The sequence below is a fragment of the Anolis carolinensis genome, chromosome 2, assembly GCF_035594765.1.
Source record: "Anolis carolinensis isolate JA03-04 chromosome 2, rAnoCar3.1.pri, whole genome shotgun sequence".
Lineage (NCBI taxonomy): Eukaryota > Metazoa > Chordata > Lepidosauria > Squamata > Dactyloidae > Anolis > Anolis carolinensis.
In genome coordinates, this window is record NC_085842.1 from 96,301,826 (window position 1) to 96,325,169 (window position 23,344).

A 23,344-nucleotide genomic window follows, 5' to 3' on the forward strand; every position below is an offset into this window, starting at 1 on the left:
CCTATTGATGCACTCACATTTGCATGTTCTTGAACTTCTGGATTGGCAGAAGCTGGGGCTAACAGTGGGGGCTCTCTCCGCTCCCCCAATTCAAACCTGCGGCCTTTCAGTCCAGAAGTTCAGCAGCTCAGCGCTTTAACACACTGCGCCATCAGGGGATATTATTTCCTAAAGGTTGTGAATATACAATATTTCTGATTGGTTTTTTTTTTTGTCTGTTGGAGGCAAGTATGAATGCTGCAATTAGGAAAAATGATTAGGATGTAATGGCCTTGCAGCTTTAAAGCCTGGCTGTTTCCTCCCTGAGTGAATTTTTTGTTGGGAGGTGTTAGCTGGCACTGATTGTTTCCTGTCTGGAATTCCCTTGTTTTCAGAGTGGTGTTGTTTGCGATATTTTATGCGCTTCTACTGTCTGTGGCCATGAGAAAACAGGATTTGCCAGACTTCGATGATAGGAATACTTTGTTGGGAGGTGTTAGCTGGCCCTGATTGTTTCCTGTGTGGAATTCCCCTGTTTATTTACTGTCCTGGTTTTAGAGATTATATTGTTCTGCATTATTCTATCCCAGTAATTATTTCATATTAAAGAAGAATCTCACTTATCCAACATTCGCTTATACAATGTTCTGGATTATTCAACGCAGTCTGCCTTTTCATAATCATTGTTTTTGTAGTCAGTGTTTTAAATTCATTGTGTGGTAAATTTATAAATACAGTACAGTAGAGTCTCACTTATCCAACATAAACGGGCTGGCAGAACGTTGGATAAGCGAATATGTTGGATAATAAGGAGGGATTAAGGATAACCCTATTAAACATCAAATTAAGTTATGATTTTACAAATTAAGCACCAAAACATCATGTTAGACAACAAATTTGGCAGAAAAAGTAGTTCAGTACACAGTAATGCTATATAGTAATTACTGTATTTATGAATTTAGCACCAAAATATCACAATATATTGAAAGCATTGACTACAAAAATGCGTTGGATAATCCAGAACGTTGGATAAGCTAGTGTTGGATAAGTGAGACTCTACTGTAATTACTACATAGCATTACTGCACATGGAACTACTTTTTCTGTCAAATTTGTTGTATAATATGATGTTTTGGTGCTTAATTTGTATAACGATGACCTAATTTGATGTTTAATAGGCTTTTCCTGAATCCCTTCTTATTATCCAACATATTCACTTATCCTGCCGGCCTGTTTACGTTGGATAAGTGAGACTCTACTGTATATTTCTAATCTTATATTGTCTGCTTAGAACTGGATTATATGAGGCCCCTTCTTCACAGCTGTATAAAATGCACACTGAAGTGGATTATATGGTAGTGTGGACTCAAGATAATCCAGTGCAAAGCAGATAATATAAGATTATAAATGGGTTATATAGCTGTGTGGAAGGGCCTTGAGTCTACACTGCCATATAATCCAGTGCAAATTAGATAATCTGTGGAAGAGGCCTAAATCTGCCTGTCCCCTAACTGAACCCTGGCTGCCCTTTGGCTGAATTGGTTGCTAGGCAACCAAGTGGGCAGAGATTAGCCCTCTAAACTGGCAGCAATTGGATAAAAAAAATTATTGCTCTCCCTCTAATTAGGACTTTATTTTTCTTTTCTTTTTGTTGTATCAACCTAGAGGCGTGGATGATGGGTTGTGTTGTCAAATTTTGAGGTTGGGGGGCCTGTACTTTTGTTGTTTTGTGAGTTGCCGTGATGCCATCACTCATATATATATATATATATATATATATATATATATATATATGTGTGTGTGTGTGTGTGTGTGTGTGTGTGTGTGTGTGTGTGTGTGTTTTCCCTGTTTCATGGTGTATTTAGTATCTAGCCCATTTAGCTCCAAGTTTATTATTTGGCAATTTGATTAAGCATTGCTCACATCATAACTGGTGGGGTGCAGGGACAGTTTCACTTGGCTCTTTGACAACAATACATAGCACCACAAAGGTTAAGAATTCACCCATCTTATCATTAATTTTTCCCCATACATCCCATTTTCTGCCGCATTGCAGATTCTTAGTGTTCATGAACACTGGCCTTATTTAACCAATTTTTGTATCTGACATTGTCATTTGAGTGGAAGGGACATTGACTTTCCACTGAGGCAAAGTAACTAGGAGTGGAAATAAATCCCTTTCCTTGAAAATTGCCAACTCTTATCAAAATTGACAAGTTTTCTTATAAATTTGTTGGGAAAATATAGTACCTGATACTTTATAAAAATCAAATATCTTAGAATGAAATGACAGATTAATTCATATCAAGCATGGCCATCATATTATTAAGAGTTAGAAATTAATTAAACAATGTCTCCCTTCCCTTTTCTCCTCATCAATTTCCATACACTTATATACAGGTAATTTTGTTTTGCACCTGTATACCACAGCTAGGGGGCTCTGCATTCCCAGAAATGACAGTTTGCTGTGAAGAAAAATGCTTGTTTATTCCCATGGGATTCGATATTAGAAAAAAGGAACTCAAAGGAGTATATAAACTCAAATGTATATGCAAATAATGTTTTAAAATGCAGATATCCTAGATTCTGAGCACTTTAACAATCTGGGGAAATTAGCTCAGTAGCTCAGACAGTGGACGTATAGTTTTATTTTTCTCCTGTACTGTACTTTTATAAACACCCCCTCCCCGCTGTCGCCTTGAACAGCAGACTACTTCCACCAGGTGACATAACCAGAAATGACACAGATGCTGAAAGCAAAAATCAGTTAACCCCCCTCCAGGAAATGACAGGACAGAATTTGAGAGACTAAGCTAAGCACCTCCAGAGAACTTGGAGTCTCAGTTACATTCTGATGGGTTACACACTAGGTCAGAAATATAAAGAATGAGAAACAGAGGCAGGGCATCTCTGCTTATTTTGCTTCAAAGAACTGGAAAGACAAACCTGACTTTTAAACAAGAGATGGTATTGAAGATTAAATAAAGGGAGTTAATCTTTAAAATTCAACTTATCTGGGCTGTAAAACATTTATATAGGATTCTCTAGAAGCCTTTAGAGTAGAGTGAAATTGCTCCTCATGAACAATTTGTGAAATTTGCAAGAAATCCTTTCTATGCAGAAAGATATGCAAAAAGGGTATGCCCAAACCACTCATCTCTGGTTTCCACAAGAACAAGTCTCTGCAGGTTACATTAAATAATTCAGGACTTAAAGTTACCACAGAAATGCTATCAGAAATGCTATCAATTAATTAATGCATTAATTTATGACATTTAATTGATAGAATGTATGTATTTATTTTTAGTCCATTGGGTCAATCTTTCAGATAACCTGTTTAGGGTTTTGTTTGTCAAAACCAACATCTTGAATTGAGTTGTATGAACTTTTAAACAACCTTATGACTTGTAAAACTAGTCAAAACATTGTTAGATATGACTAAATTGTGCATTGTTTGTAAGACCAAATGAGCATTGGCCAATAAATGGTACAAGTAGTTGAAGGATTTTCAGTGATCGAGCATGTTACCTCCAGGCTTTTCATCAATATTTTTCATTTTCTAATGCTTTGTCAATGCAAAGTTGCCTAGTAACATGATTGCTAACAACTTTGAAGTGCTGCCATTAGTGTAACATTGGCAATGAAGCAAATTGTTTACCTATTAAAGAACAGTTTCTCAAAGGCTATGCACTGTCATTTTTTAAAAAGTGTTCCAGGAAGAACAAAATTATACTGACAATTTTGTGATAAGTCAGAGAACGAGGATAGTGTTATTTTTTAAAACAAAGCCATGGCATTGAGAATGCTTTCTATGAAGGGTAAAGCACAGAGAATAGGACACCTGACAAGAGTTAGCTCAGGGAACAGAACAGTATTGGAGGGAGAAAGATAGCAGTCATCAGTAAAAGATGAAAAATTTTCTTCACAGTGCCCCAAACATTACATCTTTATTAGTGTTGTCCCAGGGAGTCACAAAGGAAGCAGTGAAATGTCTTGCCAGCCTGAAACTACCAGTAGAAATATGACTGCCGGTTGCATTTATGATAAATCAGTTTTTAAAAAAAGAGCCAAAAGCCTCCCTAAAGCAATTTTCATAAGTGTTTCATCTCAATATTCTCTTTGGAGTTCTTTTGGCTCAGTTATCCTTCTTTGGCAATATCAATAAAGGGTATTATTTTGAATTCCATTATATTCAGAAGAATCTAATGAAGGTGAAACAATTTTAGATGCAAGCAGCAAGAATGGTTTGCCACTTAAAGATACTGCCTTTTTCTTTTTCATGAAACCTTCAGGACTTATTGGGTGTCACCAGTAGGATTTAGCAAATGTTCATGAATTTGGAATTTATATGGACTGTCCCCTTCCCTCCTTGGCCAGTTGACAGTGGACAAGTGATTTAAAAATGAATTACTCTCCCCTTCACATCATTTATCACCAATCTCCTATTCACCTAAAAGCTCAGCTTTCATCCCTTTTCCCAATTATGGTCATGTAATTTTGGCAGGGAAAAGTGTGGATTGTTGATTCCTAATGTATAGTTTTATGGCCGAATCCATATAATCATTCCACTACAGCCAGGATGGTATAGCAGAATAATTTTTTAGTTTTTAATCTATTAGAATGTGTTGCTGTCTAGCAGAATCAGTGCTAACACAATGAAACTGAAAATTTATTTTTTTGAACTGACTTCTAGGTTGGAGCCAGCATTGTGTACTGGCACAATTGCTTGACCTTGGAGAAATTGCACATTCTCAGCCCGAGAGGAAAGCAATGGTAAACCTCTTCTGAATAAATATTGCTGATAAAACTATATCATAGTGTGGGCATAAGTCTAAGTGCATTTGAAAGCAGAAAATACAAGGAAGAATCTGAATTTCCATGAGCTGGAGAAGAGTATGTAAGAGTTACATGGCAGGAAATTCACAGTCTCTTGCCCGGCCAAAATTCCTTGGGAATTCTTCTCTCCACATATTAAACTGATGTGTAAGGACCTCAAACCTTCCTATGATAACAGAGATGGGTGGTGGAACAGCATCTAACAGTGTTTGCTGTGGAGGAGATAATGTTGGAAGCAGACATCAACCCTAACTATACCATAGTATGTGTCACTATATAAACAGATAAATATTTCATATTATTGGCATCTCATAAAAATGGTTTGGAAAGCAAAACAAGCAATGTTCTATTGCAATGTATGGTACTCAATGGAGGGTTTTGGTATCTCTGGGCCAACACTACAAGTGCATCCACACTGTAGAATTAATGCAGTTCAATGCCACTTTAGTTGCTATGACTAATTCATATGGCATTCTGGGAGTTGTAGAAAAATAGAATCATAGAATAATAGAGTTGGAAGAGACCTCATGGGCCATCCTGTCCAAACCCCTGCCGAGAAGCAGGAAATCACATTCAAAGCACCCCCAACAGATGGCCATCCAGCTTCTGCTTAAAAGCCTCCAAAGAAGGGGCCTCCACCAGACTCCGGGGCAGAGAGTTCCACTGCCGAACAACTCTCACAGTGAGGAAGTTCTTCCTGATGTTCAGGTGGAATCTCTTTTCCTGTAATTTGAAGCCATTGTTCCACATCCTAGTCTCCAGGGCAGCAGAAAACAAGCTTGCTCCCTTCTCCCTATGACTTCCTCTCCCATATTTATACATGGCCCTCATCATGTCCCCTCTTAGCCTTCTCTTCTGCAGGCTAAACATGCCCAGCTCTTTCAGCCGCTCCTCATAAGGCTTGTTCTCCAGACCTTTGATCATTTTCGTTGCCCTCCTCTGGACATCTTCCAGCTTGTCAACAACTCCCTTCAACTGCAGTGCCTAGAATTGGACACAGTATTCCTGGTGTGGTCTGACCAAGGCAGAATAGAGGGGTAGCATGACTTCCCTAGATCTAGACACTAGACTCCTATTGATCCAGGCCAAAATCCCATTGGTTTTTTAGCCACTGCATCACATTGCTGGCTCATGTTTAACTTGTTGTCCACAAGGACTCCAAGATCCTTTTCACCTGTACTTCTGTTGAGTCAGGCGTCCCTCATTCTGTGTCTTTGCATTTCATTTTTTTCTGCCTAAGTGGAGTATCTTGCATTTGTCCCTGTAGAACTTCATTTTGTTAGTTTCGGCCCATCTCTTTAATCTGTCAAGATCGTTTTGAATTCTGCTCCTGTCTTCTGAGGTGTTGGCTATCCCTCCCAATTTGGTGTCATCTGTAAACTTGATGATCATGCCTTCTAACCCTTCGTCTAAGTCATTAATAAAGATGTTGAACAGAACTGGGCCCGGGAGGGAACCCTGCTTATGGCACTCCACTCGTCACTTCTTTCCAGGATGAAGAAGATGCATTGGTGAGCACCCTTTGGGTTCGTTCACTTATCCAATTACAGATCCACCTAACCATAGTTTTGCCTAGCCCACATTTGACTTGTTTGTTTGCCAGAAGGTCGTGAAGAACCTTGTCAAGGGCCTTACTGAAATCCAGATAGTTTGGTGAGGCACCACCAGTTTGACAGAGAAGACTAAAAACTATGTAAAACTACAACCTCCATAGCACAACAGTTAAATGGGTATTAAACTACATTAACTTACAGTGTAGATGTACCCTACCTATGTTAGGTAGGGTACATCCTACCTTCATCCTACCTCCTTCAGTTCTTCTTCCTGGCTGTGAAACTGCCTGTTAATATCACAGGGGCCTAAGTAAGACAGGAAAGGTTATTCAAAATGCAGAAACCTCACTTATGAAGCAAACAGCTAACTGACAAACTTGCCTTCCCTTTGCCTGAAAGATGTTTTGGTGGTTCTTCCTCTCTTTGTAACAGCATCATTTTTTTCTCTATGTGGGAAGAAAAGCTGGTCTTTTAAAAACTGAGGCTTTTTTGTGGAACCTTGTCATCAACTAAAACTGTTTACAGGTTGGGCATTTTATCTGAAAGTCTGAAGTCCAAAATTCACCATAATATGAAATTGTTCGCATCAATGCTCTCTGGTGATTCAATGTACACAAATGTTTCATGGAGAGAATTATTAAAATATTTATAAAATTATTGTCAGCCTATGCATATAGGATGTATGACCATAAATGAATTTCGTGTTTATGTTAATTAAAAAATATGCAAGGCTTTTGAAGGAGAATTTGGAGAGAGAAATGTCAGTGCTTGGTAAGAGGCTGCCCACAGGAATACCCCTTCATGTCACTGAACCGATTCAAACTGGCAAATTTGACCGCTCCTATCCCCCATGTTTTTAGTGTTTTCTCTAATTATATCCAGGTTCCTGTGTCTAGAAGATGATCCCTGACTGCTTTCTTCCTGATCCGCCCCCCCCCTTTTTTTTTTTTTTGGAGAGGGAGGCCTCCTGAATTGGAGAACAAGGGAAGTATGAATCCCTTAAGAGGGCAGTGGCTTCTGAAATGTAAGGTGCTTCTCAGTCTGTGGATTGAGCTTAAGAGTCAGAGGAAGGACCGCGCAGGGAAGTATCCTGGAAGCCTCCGCCGGGAGCCTCCATCACTGACCTGTTATATCAGACATTGCACTGAGACGACTTAGACAATTTGAAGGAGTGGATTTTGCTGAGCTGTAGTAACGCAGGACAAATAAAGATCAATTTCCAAGACTTCTTGTGAGTGGGTCTGGGTTTGCTGAAGGGGTTCTGCAGTGCATTTAACTATGTTTAGCAGCTATGAGGCATATCACCTCACATGCTGACCTAAGTGGTCAATGTAGGTCAGTATTCCCCAAGGTCAAACATTTGGAATAGATAAGAGCTAAGAAAAATAAATAATAAAACTCTATTGAAGAATGCCAGATGCATAACAGCTTAACTAGGCTTGTCTATCACTATCTACAGTAAAATATGGAGTGTTTGAGCTCCCAGGATGCTCAACAATTCTTACTGCTGTGCAAATAGCCCCATAAACACTTAAGCAATTTTCATTTCTATGCTTCTTTGCTAGAGATGTTGGCAGCAGGGGTCTGAGAAATTACTTTTTAGAACCTTCAACAAGTCCTCTGAAACATCCTTATAATGCACACAAACAACCCCAGTCAACTGCTCAAGTGTATACTTATCTCACATTCAAATTGTATGAACTTCTTCTTCTCATTAGACTAAGTAAACAAGGTAATTTTCTTTTTAAAACAACCCACCATCACCATGCACATGCAGCCTCACTTCTTTTATTGAGTTAGAAAAAACAAGTTTGCATCAAACTTTCACTGACGATTGGTTCTCTTCAACAACAAAGGTTTTCCCTGCCTTCAGAGTACCCTGTTTTCCCAAAAATAAGACAGTCTTATTTTAACTTTTGCTCCCAAATATGTGTTAGAACTTGTTTTCAGGGGCAGTCTTGTTTTTCCAAATTTACTTTTTTTAAATTAGCTATATCTAGGGCTTATTTTTGAAATAGGGCTTATATTTCAAACATCCTCAGAAATGTTGAAAAATCATGATTGGTCTTATTTTTCAGGGTAGGTCTTATTTTGGGGAAAACATGGTATTAGTTCACATGGGATGCTTAGACTCAGTCAATGTCAAACTTTTGTCCAAATATACTTCCACGTTGGGTGCATTTGCAGGGAAGAATGAATGAAATTTGATACTATTTTAACTGCTATGGTTCAATGTCATGGAAGAGAAGGCTAAAAACTGTGTAAAACTACAGTTCTGTGATGACTCATGGGCCATGTAGTCCCGTTCCTAGCGCTGTGGTGACAGATGAAGAGGAAAACTTGGGTTTTCCACCGTTTCAGCCAGAATTGGAATTTTCCCAGCCAGAATTGGAGCCCTTGCACCTGCAGGAGGTTTGTCTTCCAGAAAGCTGCCAAACAAGCCCTGAGTCAAAATCTCCCCCATTTTCTCGCCGTAACTATTATCAACAACAGAAAGGAGTTCAGCAGGCTAATCGCAGAAGCCTGAGAATCGCAGCCAGGCATTCAGCTGATTAAGACTGCTTTCATGAGAAATTTTAGGGAGTCATGCATCTGGACACAGAGATTGACTTTCGGTTCTGGTTCCCCAGAGAAGTGTTCTTTGGTGGGAAAACGAGACCCTATTTAGGTTCTTTGCCCTGAAGGAATTTTGCGGAGTCAATTCGTCAGCAACTGGAGTAGGTTGTGTGTGGACAGCGCTACTCCCGCTTCCAAGCCTTCGTTCCTGTTTCCAAGCCTTCGTTCCCGTTCCCAGCCTTGTTTACCTCCACGGACCTTGCCTTGCTTCCTAGGACTCAGCCTTGTCTTCCAGGACCTTGCCAAGTATTTTACCACAGATTTTGTCCCTGTTCCTCGTTCCTTGCTGCCTTGTATCAAGCCTTGTGTTCCAAGAATCAAGTTTACTTCCTAGCCTTGCCTCAAGTTCCTTGGACTAAGAACCTTGTCATCTCCCCTCACTTTGCTTGGCAAAGTGAGTGTTTCGGTTATTGGATTACAACTTTGGACCTTAATATTTTATATTGGACATTGTTTTCCTGGACTATAATTGACCTTTCCTGAAAGGTCTTCTTCTGAACTACATTCTACACTTATTTTTATTGACTTTATATATTTCCTTAATAAAGATATTAGATAGATTCTGGCCTCTGTGTATGGTTATTGGTGCTCTGCAGCCTGGGTCGTGACAAGTTCCTATGATCCTATAACATTAGGCCATTGTGGTTAAGTAGTGCTAAACTGTATTAATTCTACAATATAGATGTACCATAAGTGAATATATGCTTTTCTTTTATAAACACCACTTTCTGCCATGCTTTCTTCCTGTTTTCTTTCAACAGCATATCCATATCAGAACTTGCTGGAAATTGGTAGAATAAACATCATGCTAAGTTTATCAACAACCACTGTCTGGTAGTTAGGATATAAGGGAAATGTTACTCTCCTCCTTCTTCCTCTCCTCTAGTAAAATGTTTGCCCCTCTATTCAACAATATGGTATACTAATAAAATTAAATAAATATAACATTAAATTAGCATTTGTATTTATTATATAACCATTTGACAGAACTGTGTTTATATATCTATAACTCTTTCTCTCTGTTTATAGTAGTCTGAATGAAATGTATATATTATCCAAACTCTGTAGATTTGGAAATGGAGAAAAAGGGCTAGCTTTTGTAAATGTTGACATGTTGACATTTACATCAAGGTATATGTAGACATCTCTCCCAAGTTTTAAAATAACATTACTATGAAGTAGGGATATACATATCCTTTCAAGTGAAGATGAATAATTTCTATAATTTCCTTTCCACTTCAGAGAAGATGAATATTCCGTATCATTTGTACTTCATATCTGCCGATCCCTAATTGTTTTGGGAAATTATTTGGCACAGAAAGGCATGTGAGGGCTATATTTTGCATAAGAACTTTGAAGTTCAACAGAGATTAAGAGTCCTGTACAACATATATGACTAACTGGAAACAGTGTGTTTTTGTGTTAAGGAATGTGGATTTTACATAAAAGCCCATGTTTGTCACTCAAAGAACCTGCCTTGTATTTCTGGGGGGATGTGCAAATCTCAGGTAAAAAATTGCCCCCATCACCCATGTTGTAACTTTTCCTAGCCATGATACCTTCCTGGTCTTGGGCACTCCGGCTGATGTTTTAGCTATTGTAGGGCTAATCCAACTACTCACTGCCCTAAATGGGCAGTGTAGATAAGCTGTGACCCAGGTAGAGGATTGCACAGTTAATACAAATAGTGAATCTCATTTTTCAGAATGAGGAGAGCTATGGGTTATAAACAGAGATCAGCTGAATTCTTTTCTTGCTAACTTAAACCACAGTAAAGATGTGTCTCTGCTTTTGAACTACATACACTATTTCAATACACCTTTATCATTTCCCAAAGATATCATAGGGTTTAAATATATTAGATTGGAAGAAAGATTATCCCATCAATAAAGATGTGCTTTTGGAAAAGAGAGAACATTGTTATAGAGAATAATAAATGTGTAGGTCGTTAAGTGTTGTGCTTAAGAAGACACAGGATATGAAGCAATTCAACATACTAGAAATTTCACTAGGGGTTTGCATTTTAAGTCAAATTGTCTTTTCAGAAAACAACCACATTAATGGATGCTCAAATATCTTTCTTCAAACCAGGGCATATTGCAAAATATCCCACTCCTTTTTGTTTTATTTTTTTAATGATGTTTTTATTTATACAGATTCAAACAAAGCCTACGTACAGACATACATACAAAAAACAAAACAACAGAAGATTAATAATGTTTTTTTCCTAGAATAATACTATGACATCCTAAACATATAAAAAAACTACAAACTACAAACAATCTTCATTATAATCTAAGGCTTTACATTATGGTGATTACATTATCTTAGGTTTCTAAACCTATTTAGTGAAATGGATCCATTGGTACATCCCACTCCTATTTTTGGATGACTTATTTTTAAATTTTATATCTGCCCTTTTATGTAAGGCAATTATGGTGGAAAACAGAAAATAGTTGAATTTTCATTTATAAAACTATCTCTAGAAAGAAAGGCGTAGAAAGTCTATATGGAGCACAGTTGGCTGCTGTCACTATAAGGGTCTTATTTAGCATTTTGTTAATCTGCATCATAAAATGTTCATTGCATTAGCACAGAACAGCAGTCACCTTCACTCAGATCAGTGGTCCACCTTTGTTTTGAAAGATTTCCTTGCTACAACATTGAATGAAAGCCAAATAGTGTGATGATCATTGGAGAACAAATCAACAAAAGAATAAATTGAATATGATTATAATATGTATGTAACATAGGCTAAATACATTTTTGTCCCACCTAATATGTGTGTATGTGCCTTTAAGCCACCTGTCAATTTATGATGACACCATGAATATGTTTCCTTAACCAGCAAATACTCTAAATCATTTATTTGAAAGGAGGAAGCAAGCTTTTTTTCTGCTGTCCCAAAAAGTAGGACACGGAGCAATGGATTCATAATACAGGAAAGGAAATTCCATCTCAACATTAGGAAGAAATTCCTGATGGTAGGAGTGTTCAACAGTGGAATATGCTTCCTGTAAGTATGGTAGAGTTTCCTTCTCCAGAGGCTGGATGGACATCTGTTGGGAGTGCTTTAATTGTGTGTTCCTGTATGACAGAGGCTGGACTGAATGAAATAGTACTTGTTTTTGTCTGTCCTGATGTGCCAACCTTTGAGCTCTAAAATGCATACAACTGTATACCTTTATCTTGTCCCTCTTTACCTACCTCAATCCCAGAGCCAAACATTGTAGCTGTTTTCCATGGGAGATTTGTTCCAGCCCTTGATAAATCACATTTCTAATTTCTGTGCCTTTTCACACTGTGATTTTTGAAAAAGTGAAATGTTCAATCCTGTTTGCCATCATTGCTCCCCTGACTGCCTGTTGCTTTTCACAGCCTTTCCCTCATCTAATGGTTGCAGAAAAATACATATATTGAGAACATTTTTGAACTACTAATGAATTCCAATTCAGGGTGAAAGCATCAACAAAAAGAAGCAAGGAAACAAAATGGAAAAGGGAAATTGGGGAAACATGACATGAGGACTGAGAGGTTTTTCACATCCCCTTTTAATATTAAAGCTGTATATGGATTTTATCCCACCTCCCACACACGATTTTAATATAGTTGAAATCCATTGAGGGTACGATTTATGATGGAGCTCTTCCCACGATGCAGGGGAACTTCCTATTAGCTCCATCATGATTCATCAGTTAAATGTTAGAAACAGTCATAAAAAGGGAGGGGGAAGAAGATGGTCTGAGATTATCTTCTGGACTCAGGAACCATTTCAGAGGTACAAAAACACATGGGATAAGAGCTGTCAGAATCATCTACATTAAATCAAATCTATGACATGGGTAGATGAGCTGTCCTGTGCGTGGTCTCCTAACCAAGCAATGAATCTCCGGTACTCTGCCATAAGGCAGCTGCTCAATGCTTATTAATAATTTTTTTAAAAAAATAAAAATAAAACTAAGAAATAACACTAGTTTGGTAGATCACTATTTTCCTTTGCCTTTAATAGTGCAAATCTTGATACCAAGAGAGTTCGATCCCTCACAGTGTTAAAGTAAGACCCATTTTTTAAAAGGGAAAGGGGGCAGAGAATCCACTCTTTCACGGGATAAGGATGAAAATAGTTAGTAATGGAGAAACCAACAAATTCAGTCGACCTGTAATAAGTATTGAATAATGGAACACAGTGTTTTGCAATGCTATAGGACTAAACACCACAATTACATGATGCTACTCACCCTCTAATATGGGATCCTATGTCAAGATGCTGCAGTTAGCCAACTAATGCTTTCTTTGATGTTGTTTATTCATTCAGTCGCTTCCGACTCTTGGACCAGCCCACGCCAGAGCTTCCAGATGGCCGTCACCACCCGCAGCTCCTTCAAGGTCAAGCCAGTCACTTCAAGGATACATCTTGCACTCGGTCACCCCCTCTTCTTTTGTCCTTCCATTTTCCCCAGCATCATTCTATTTTCCAAACTTTCCTGACTTCTCATTATGTGGCTAAATTACTACGCATCAAAATAATTTGGGGCAGCTCTGTTAGGATGGCAGTCAGAATGCAGATGGAAATAACTTGGTTGAAGAACTTTTTGTCTAAAAATAAATCCCTGTAGATAGAGATGAAAGAAGGCTGTCATTAAACCTTCTCCATCATATAAACATTAATCAATTCCCATAACATATAAGGAACACCTTTATACTGCAGAGTTATAGCACCTTGGTTTTGCCATTGATTCATTCTATGGAATCCTGGGGTGGGCAGTTTAAGGAGGGATATTTAGTATTCTCAGCCAGAGAGCTGTACTGCTGCCCCAAAGTGCAAACCCTAGGGTATTGTAGGATGCATCCATGGCAGCAAAAACTGAATAATGCCCTATAACTCGAAATTGTGAAAGGATTCTTGGAATGTGCCACTACCTCTTATTTTTAGTAGGTAGAACTAGAAATTATTTCATGCTGCACAATTGTGGCACTGACTTCAATATAAATTGTTGTGGTTTCATCTTATGGAATCCTGGGATTTGCAGTTTAAGAAGAGGTACTAAAATTCTCAAGGAAGTGTACTCAGGACATTTCAGAGGAATAAATCCCCAGGCCTAATTGGCATGCCAATAGAGCAGCTTCAAGCTACAGAGATGGAAGTTTCACATTCTGAGTAAAATCTATCAACGAATATGGGTAATGATCCACAGACTAGAAATGCTCAATGTACATTCTGATCCCAAGGAAGAGAATTGCAGTAACCACATGACCATTACATTAATTTCCAATGCAAGCAAAGTCATGCTCAGAATTCTACAGTAAAGACTTTTTACAACCTATAGAGTGAAAAATGTCAGATGTACAAACTGGAAGAGGCACTAAGGATAATATTTGAAAGATATGTCTGAAGTTCAAAGATTAATTGAGAGTACAGATTATTCTGAATCTGTAAGTATGGTCCAGTCTCTGTCATCAACATCACTTTTCTCCTGTCTCTGCTCCATCTCAATTACTCAGAACATGTCAAATTATAAAATTATGTTTCATATAGCTTTCAAATTAATCTATTGATGGGTTTACTGGTTTGGAGAAAACACTTTCTCAAACACCATCACTCTACAAAAGACTAAAAATTGACAGTTTCCCAAAGTGACTTCAAAAAAAGTCTAGTTGTGGACAAGCTGGTTTTAAAATAATAACAATTATTTCTTTATTAAGAAGACAGAAAAAGATGGCAGTAGAAACACAACAGAACAGACTGTGGTCAATACAAAAGGTGACACCCCACTACTGCCAACTAATCTAAAGAGACTATAAGTGATGCAGCTAAGCTTAAAGAGGCTTCAGACCAATAAACACATGGATTTTTTCATGCTCTAGTGTGAGAAAACAAGATTAAGCAAGGCAGGGAGGCAGGCAGGTTCTGAATAAAGAGTCTTTAGAGATTTCCAGTGCTCTTGCTTCTGTGGTAAATTTTGTAGAAGATATCTCTGGCGTCTCTGGAATTTCTTCTTTGGGATCTCTGAAACCTCACTTCCTGCGATATCTCTGGGATCTGTGAAGGCTCTTCTTCAGTAATCTCTGGGACCTGTTTACAGTAATCTCTGGGACCTTTTCCTTTGTTTTGCCCTTATGGAAAGTTCTGTCTTTGCTTAGCTGCTCTGTATATATTTAACCTATTGTTAACTTGGGGCTATCACCTGCAGTGAAGGAAACACCTCTGGGTGAGGCAAAATATGGCCTTAATATTATCCTGTGGGAGTTCAAAAGAAAAGCCATCATGTGTTTAAAGTATTATGGCAGGCAAAACAAAAAAAGAAGTGCCTGTGTGAAATAGACAGTTATGAACATGACCTCTGTCACCCTAATGTCTCTTAATGACACTTAGATGGTTTTCAGATGGAAACAATGGAATTGCAACACATGGGAAAAAACCAATAAAGCATAGACAAATATAAGTATACAGTTCTGAGCCAGTTTTGCAAATCTCCCATCTATTAGGTGTAAACAAGATATTTTTTACTGATTGCTCCCTTGAATGCAACAATGAGACAATGTCCCTCCTTGTCAGGAGAAATCAAATGGATTTCATTGGAAAATTCCAGCTTGTATTTTTAAAATTGTCTTCTTCCATGGTGGCCAAAGATCCAAGACATTATTTCCCCTACCTGGCATCTTGTCCAGAATATGGCAGAAGACGTCTTTTTGCTTAAAAGACTACTTGCAATGCATATTTATTGAGCATAGATAAGACCCTTTATTTTCTTTATCAAAATAATGATATCATTAAATCTTAGCATTTGGTCTACAGAGATGCCAACATAAGTAAAAGGTCTTCATAAGATATCATAATAAGAATGGCTATCCCATAATTAACATATGTGCCTATGCATGTTGAAGAGGTACAAAAAGATATGAAATATACGGAATACATTTCAGACATTTTGGGATTTATAAGAGAAAAGCCTCGTACAGATGCTACATCTTTTATAATAAGATATCTACACCTTTCTGGGATGTGCCTTACATTTCTTTTTTTTCCATTGATTGGCACTTCCCTTTTGCTCTTGTATATATAAAAATTGCAACCATTTCCTCAAATCAGCAGTTCTTTGTGAAAATGTGTAGTACACAGCAGGCTTTTTTGCTCATTCTCTGGATAAAGTACAAATTGTTCCCTTCCTCTCCTGTCCAACCACCCCAAAAACTTCTTTGGAGGCTTTTAATGTCTCTTCTGGGTTATTTCAATGTTATTTTTAAAGCTTTAATATTTCTGGGAGCCTGATTTATACATACTGTCCAACATGGCAGTATTGCATGTATTTTGGCTGATAATAGACCAAAAAGCCTTACAAGGAGATAAACTTGCATCCCTCTAGATTAGAACAATGTTTCCCAACATTTTGTGCTCCTGGAGTTTGGGACTTCAATTCCCAGAATTTCTGACAGTTGGCCAAGCTGGCTGGGGCTTCTGAGAATAGAAGTCTCAAAGACCTGGAGAACCATAGTTTGGGAACCTCTGCTCAAGAACATGTCACCTTTCTAAATGCAATACATTCTACATCAGGAATTGAAAGTGTGTGTTGCTTTTGATATTTTTGAACTCCTACTTCCATCATCCCTTACTACAGGCTATACGTCTGATGGCAGTTACAACTGAGCAACATCTGGAGGAACATATTTTCCACATCTATGCTTTATATCAGGTTGGAGAATGTGTGGTCATCTAAATGTTGTTTGACAGCAACTTTCAGTGGTCCTCATCAGCATAGTCAATTACTAGGAATGATACAAGTTGCAGTTCAACACATCTGGAGTACTACACAGTTCCCCATTCTGCTTTAGGGATTGTTCTTTTTTCCTGGGATCTAGTGCCATTTCTTCTGTGTTATCTGGAAACAGAAAGCTTCCAGTTTTTACTTGCATACATTTGGCTCCCACGCAAACTAAGATTTTAATATTGTGTTCCTTGTCCTTCTCTGATGCCAACTGGATTGTATACCCTGCCAGCTTCTCCAGCATGTGAATGGACCATTGTTAGAGGAATCTAAGTAATTCTGAAACTTAGAGGTCTTAGAAGAGCAGCTTTCATAAGTAAAGCACTCTACCCCTCCTTTAGGAGAACCTGGGTGAGCAGTTCACTGTACAGATTACTAGTTGTTCTGTTCTAGAAGTGATTAATGTAGTTCTTCTTCAGTTGGCTCTGACAGGGCCTTGCTGAAACAAAACATGGGATTAAAACATCTTATTCAGTATTTACAAAATTGTAGTCATACATTTTGAAATTCACATTTGTAGATGCTGCACTGCTGCTACAACAAAATGCTCCCAAAATCCACATTAGAAGCCAGGCAGGTATTTCTAAGGCTCTAAGGAACAAGGCAGTGAATGGAAAATTATCTACAGCTCTTCAAACAGTCAAGTATTTTGTGATAAGCTGTTGTGGCAGGACTTCACAGGAGCCAGGTGATCAGATTTATGAGATGTTTACAAATATATTCATAGTAACTGCTATAAGCTGCAGTTCTTCATGAATTTAAGACCATGGTACAAGAACCCAAATCTTTCCTAACAGTTGAGTTTTAGTATTTTTCTTTATCTTCCAAAGCCATGTCCTTCAATAGTAAACAGAGGTGAAATAACCACTTGTACCTTCAATCTCGGAGAGCATTTGGCTAAAAATTAATGAGAAAAACAAGAGAGAGAAACAAGAATGATATCGTTATTAGAGCCTATCACAGATTCCCAAACCAGCCAGAGGACTTGGATAATTCCTTCCTGGAACAGATGACCAAACATTCAGAAGGGTGAAATGTCATACTAGTTGAAGATTTAAACTGTCCTGATATTTTCTAGAAGTCAACAAATTCTTCACTTGCCTTGCAAACAATTTCATAATTCAGAAGGTGGAAGAGGGAACAAGGGGATCAGCAATTTTAGATCTCATCCAACCAACACTGAGAACCTGGTAATAGATATAGTGAATTCCTTAGGTGGGAGTGACCATATTCTCCTAAAGGTTGGTATACACCAGAAAGGGGAAGTCGAGCATTGTCAGACACACACTTTAGACTGACTTGAGTAAATTTGGGGAAACACTGGGTGTGATCCCATGGTCAAGAATACTAAAATAGGGGGTGTCATAATCAGTGGGACCTTCCTAAAAGTGAGATATTGAAGATACAATTTCAAACAGTCCCGCTTGAATTTCCCATTTTATATAAGGGACACCATTTTACTATGCCATTGAATAAAATGGGTCTTGAGCATTTATAATTCACATATCCACAGGAAGCCCTGGAACAAAGCCCTAGTGAATACCAAGGACCCATGTATTCTCCCACCATCACCAGGAACAGAAATCATAGCACACCATCAAATCACTCCTGACAGATGGCCATCAGCCACAATCGTAGTCCAACTCTCAAACCACTACACAACACCATGCTGTCCCAAAAAGGGGTCTGCTGTTTCTTCCTATGAGGCTTAGCCCCCTTCTACTCACGAGTGGCTTTCTTCCTATTAGGCTTAGCCCGCTTCTGATGTTACACTATGTCTTAGGAAAAAACCACAGTCTTTTGTTTTTTATGAATGCTCCCATGAGAAAATGTATAAGGATGTGGGTGAACTATAACTCCCAACAGTCTTGGGTCAACCCTCCCAAAACTCCCCCAGGATTCACAGCTGGCCATGTTGGGTCTGTGTGCCAAGTGTGGTCCAGATCCGTCACTTGCTGGGTTCAGTGTTCTCAAATAGGGGTGAACTATAACTCTCTGATGCCAAGGTCAATCACCCACAAAGCCTGCGTGTATTCAGAGTTGGCCATGTTGAGTCTGTGTGCCAAGCTTGGTCCAGATCCATCACTTTTCTTCTTATCCCAGATTATATGGCAGTGGGGACAAATATAATCCAGTTTAAATCAGATAATCTGGGATCAGATCCTGGGATATAGGGCAGTGTAGATCCAGCCTGATTCTTCTTCCACACTGCACCTCTATCTCAGGATCTGATCCCAGATTATCTGCTTTGAACTGGATTATATGAGTCCACACTGCCAGATAATCTGGGATAAGAAGATAATGTAGGATTGGGTTTCTTCTGATGGGGCTTAGCCTGCTTCTAACCAGGAGGGGTTTCTTTCCATGGGGCTTACACATAAACAAAAATACTACTAAAACATAGATTTAAAATGCAACCTTTTCCCTTCCCAGAATGATACTATCTATAATATATATATATATATATATATACACACACACACACACACACACACACACACACACACACACACTAGCTGTGTCCAGCCACGTGTTGCTGTGGCATTGTCTGGTGGTGTTGGTGAGAAATTGTTGAGGTAGTGGTGGTATTGGGCGTTCTTGGATTGTGTCCTCAATGGCAGAATTGGGTTGGAGTGGATTACCACAGTAATTCTTTCATATTACAGTAGAATCTCACTTACCCAATATTCGCTTATCCAGTGTTCTGGATTATCCAACGCAGTCTGACTTTTTGTAGTCAATGTTTTAAATTCATTGTGATATTTTGGTGCTAAATGTGTAAATACAGTATTTACAACATAGCATTACTGAGTATTGAAGTACTTTTTCTGTCAAATTTGTTGTATAACATGATGTTTGGTGCCTGATTTGTATAATCTTTACGTAATTTGATGTTTAATAGGCTTTTTCTGAATCCCTTCTTATTATCCAATATATTCACTTATCCCACGTTCTGCCAGCCTGTTTATGTTGGATAAGTGAGACTTTACTGTATATTTATAATCTTAAATTATCTGCTTAGAACTGGATTATATGAGGCCCCTTCAGTGTGTATAAAATGCACACTGAAGTGAATTATCTGGCAGTGTGGACTCAAGGTAATCCAGTTCAAAGCAAATAATATAAGATTATAAATGGGTAATATAGCTGTGTGGAAGGGCCTTGAGTCTACACTGCCGTATAATCCAGTTAAAATCAGATAATCTGTGGAAGAGGCCTAAGTGAGGCCTAACTGTGCCTGTCCCCTGGGCTGAGTAGGTTGCTAGGAGACCAAGTGGGCAGAGCTTAGCCCTCTAACTGGCAGCAATTGGATAAAAACAATAATTGTTCTCCCTCTAATTAGGACTTAATTTTTCTTTTCTTTTTTGTTGTTATATCAACCTAGAGCCATGGATGATGGGTTGTGTTATCAAATTTCGAGGTTGGGGGGCCTGTAGTTTTGTTGTTTTGTCCGGTGCCCTGATTCCATCACTCTTTTATAGATATAGATTGCAAACCTCCACTTCTGCAACCAGGAAGGGAAGGGAGGTTTCTCTCCAGCAACCGCTTTAAGAGACCTTTGGAAGGGAGATTTCTCATATATCCAAAGGTTATCCAAAGGTATTCCAAGGTATGGGCTCCAACGCTTCAAATTGGAAGGTTAAATTCGAAGCATCAAGCCACCTCAAAACCCCGTTCGGATCTATTACAATTAATGACTTTTCAGGGTTTTTTTTGCTCATGCTTAGTCTTTGTCCTTCTTTGCCAAAGAATGCTGGTGCCTCATCAAAATACAACTCTCAGGATTCCATAGTACTCAGCCATGGCATGTAGAGTGGTGTTAAATTGCATTAATTCTACAGCATAGATGTACTCTAGGTTCCAGATAAATGCTGAAAGGCAAATATCACTTTAAAGTGAATCACAGTTTTTTATGTTACTTGCCAATGTATATAAAAGCCTATAAACATATTTATACTATTTTTATTAAATGCACAATAGAGCTAAGCTAAAAAGAATTCAAAAGGAAAAAATCATACATAAACACTCCCAGAATAGTACACTGAGACATGAAGAGCACAAATGTTCTAAATGCATTGAGTTTACTGTATAATTGAAAACTGCCATATTAGAGAAGCACTCTAAAGTGAAGTGCCTTAGAGCGAGATCCACTTGTAATAAATAATGTCATTTTATTATACATGTTGAGTATTGGTTTTCAAAATGCTTAGAACAGGAATGTTTGGGATTTTGCAAGACTTGTATTTATGTATATGTACATAATGAAATTTCTTGGAGATTGGAGCCAAGTTTACACAAGTTTACACATGAAATTCATTTATGTTTCATATGCACATTATACACATACTCCAAAGTTAATATTATCTAATATTTTTAATACTTTTATCCATGAAACAAAGTTTGTGTACAATGAACTACCAGAAAACCATAGTGTCACTATCTCAATCATTCACATGGACAATTTTGGATTTTGGAGTATTTTGTATTTCAGCATTTCAGATAAGGGATGCTTAACTTGTATCTTCATATAGGGAAAACTGGTTGGTTTAGCAAGTTACCTGCAAAGTGTAATAATGATAAATTGTATAGAATGGTACTGGATAACAGACAAGAGTTTTGTTGTTATAATTAAAGAAAAATCAAGGTGAAAATCAGTATCTAGGATCACAGTACGATCTACTGTATGTATGGCTTAATTTGGTTTTTCCATTCCTGTTGATTCCTGTGGTTCTACTCTAAGAATGTCTAGATGTAACCCAATGTAAACCAATTTCTATAGCATTTCACTCATCTTAATGGAAAAATGCAACAATGATTAAAATATTACAACTTTAATCAATAGCACCTCACACATTTAATAATACAGTAGAGTCTCACTGATCCAAGACTCGCTTATCCAAGACTTTGGATTATCCAAGTCATTTTTGTAGTCAATGTTTTCAATATATCGTGATATTTTGGTGCTAAATTAATAAATACAGTAATTACAACATAACATTACTGTGTATTGAACTACTTTTTCTGTCAAATTTGTTGTATAACATGATGTTTTGGTGCTTAATTTATAAAATCATAACCTAATTTGATGTTTAATAGGCTTTCCTTATTATCCAAGATATTCGCTTATTCAAGCTTCTGCCGGCCCGTTTAGCTTGGATAAGTGAGACTCTACTGTAATTGGATCCTGTTTTTGGAAACAGCAACCAGTCAATTGTGTAGGCCTGTTTTTCCAGACATTGTGCTTAGTAACAAAGAACTAAAAGTATGGTCCTGACAAAGTAATGTATTTTAAGTGTTATTCATTTCAATTGAGAGTTTATTATCCAAAGATTAGAAATATGGCAGAAATGGAATAAATCTCCCCCCTGTTTTCATACATAGAAAACAACCTACGTGTAGTGTAAGCTGATTCATCATTATGTCATGGCAATCTTTAAATGTGTGTTTTAAAGATTGGCTGCCGTGCTAATGGATTTTCTGTATGTCCAATAATAAGCACCTTTTTTCTTACGAGACTGAAATTAATCTAGAAAATGGCACAGTTATTTTGATTTGAGTATCTGCCAGTGGAAAATGTCCAGGTCCCCCATCATTCAGTGATTCAAGCATTAAATGATGAATATAGATACTTGGTCTCATAAAGTTTATGATCCTTTCCCCAAGAATGACTTGCTTTTAAAAGTATATGAAAATTTCTCGACAGTTAGTATTTCTCTTTTTTTTCTGTCTAACTCTCTGGAAGAAATTGGGTCTGGTTCAGAAAGTAAGAGAAATTGATCTTCATTGGAACTGTGATGTCTCAGGCACCTTTGGCCCATGACCCCACAGCCATCATAGATCAAACTGAAGAGGACTTGGGCTTTCTTCCATCTCAGCAAGATTCCATCCCTTTCCAGGGACTTGATTATATACGCTGCTTATTTTTGTTTAGAACTTTTATTGCTTTAATAAAGATATTAGATTGTTTATTGGCCTCCGTGTTGGTTTCCAGTGTTCACGCTGCTTAGGGGTGTTACAGGAACTGGGCTTAAGAAAGCTTAGCTCTGGAATATATTTTTAATGCCCATATGAAATCACCATAATAAATAATAGTATATTTTATTTCTTACATTATGTAAATGTCACATGTTCAATAGGTCTACTCTAGTTGGGACCATCAACATCATCATCATTATCACTGAAGCAGGGAATAATAACTCTTCTTTCTCACTTTCCTCCTGCCACCTCTCTTGTTCTTGGTGGCCTTGGCTGAACATCATCACCAGAAGATACATCCACTGAACTGCAGGGAATGGAGGTGCTGCTGGAGTGACACATGGAGTCATGGAGGCAAACAAAGCAAGCCAAGTAAGACAGTAAGATGGAAAGTAAGTGATTGGACGAGGGAGCAGGCAGAAGCCACCAGTTGCAGACCATAAGTTGCAGACCACAAGAATCATAAGATGCTGCTGCTGCTAGCCAAGCCCTGCCACTGCTAATCTCCTGAGAGAAGGATGATAACTAGGCTTGCTCAAATAATTCGATTTCCCCGTTACCCATTATTAATTCGTTATTTTCGTTTGTTTTGAAGCAATATACGGCCTTGATTGTCCACACG

At 38.0% G+C, this 23,344-nt stretch overlaps 1 long non-coding RNA gene across 2 annotated transcripts in view; it reads left to right on the forward strand.

Moving 5' to 3' along the window:
• LOC134296136 (uncharacterized) overlaps positions 1 to 23,344 on the forward strand; it is a 57,339-nt gene that overhangs the window by 16,181 nt on the left and 17,814 nt on the right. The window contains exons 2-3 of one of the 2 annotated variants that reach the window (XR_010002710.1): positions 4,672 to 4,751; positions 23,013 to 23,114. This is a non-coding gene — a long non-coding RNA (uncharacterized LOC134296136). The remainder of the gene's footprint in view (positions 1 to 4,671; positions 4,752 to 23,012; positions 23,115 to 23,344) is intronic. The other variant, XR_010002711.1, reaches the window with a different exon arrangement.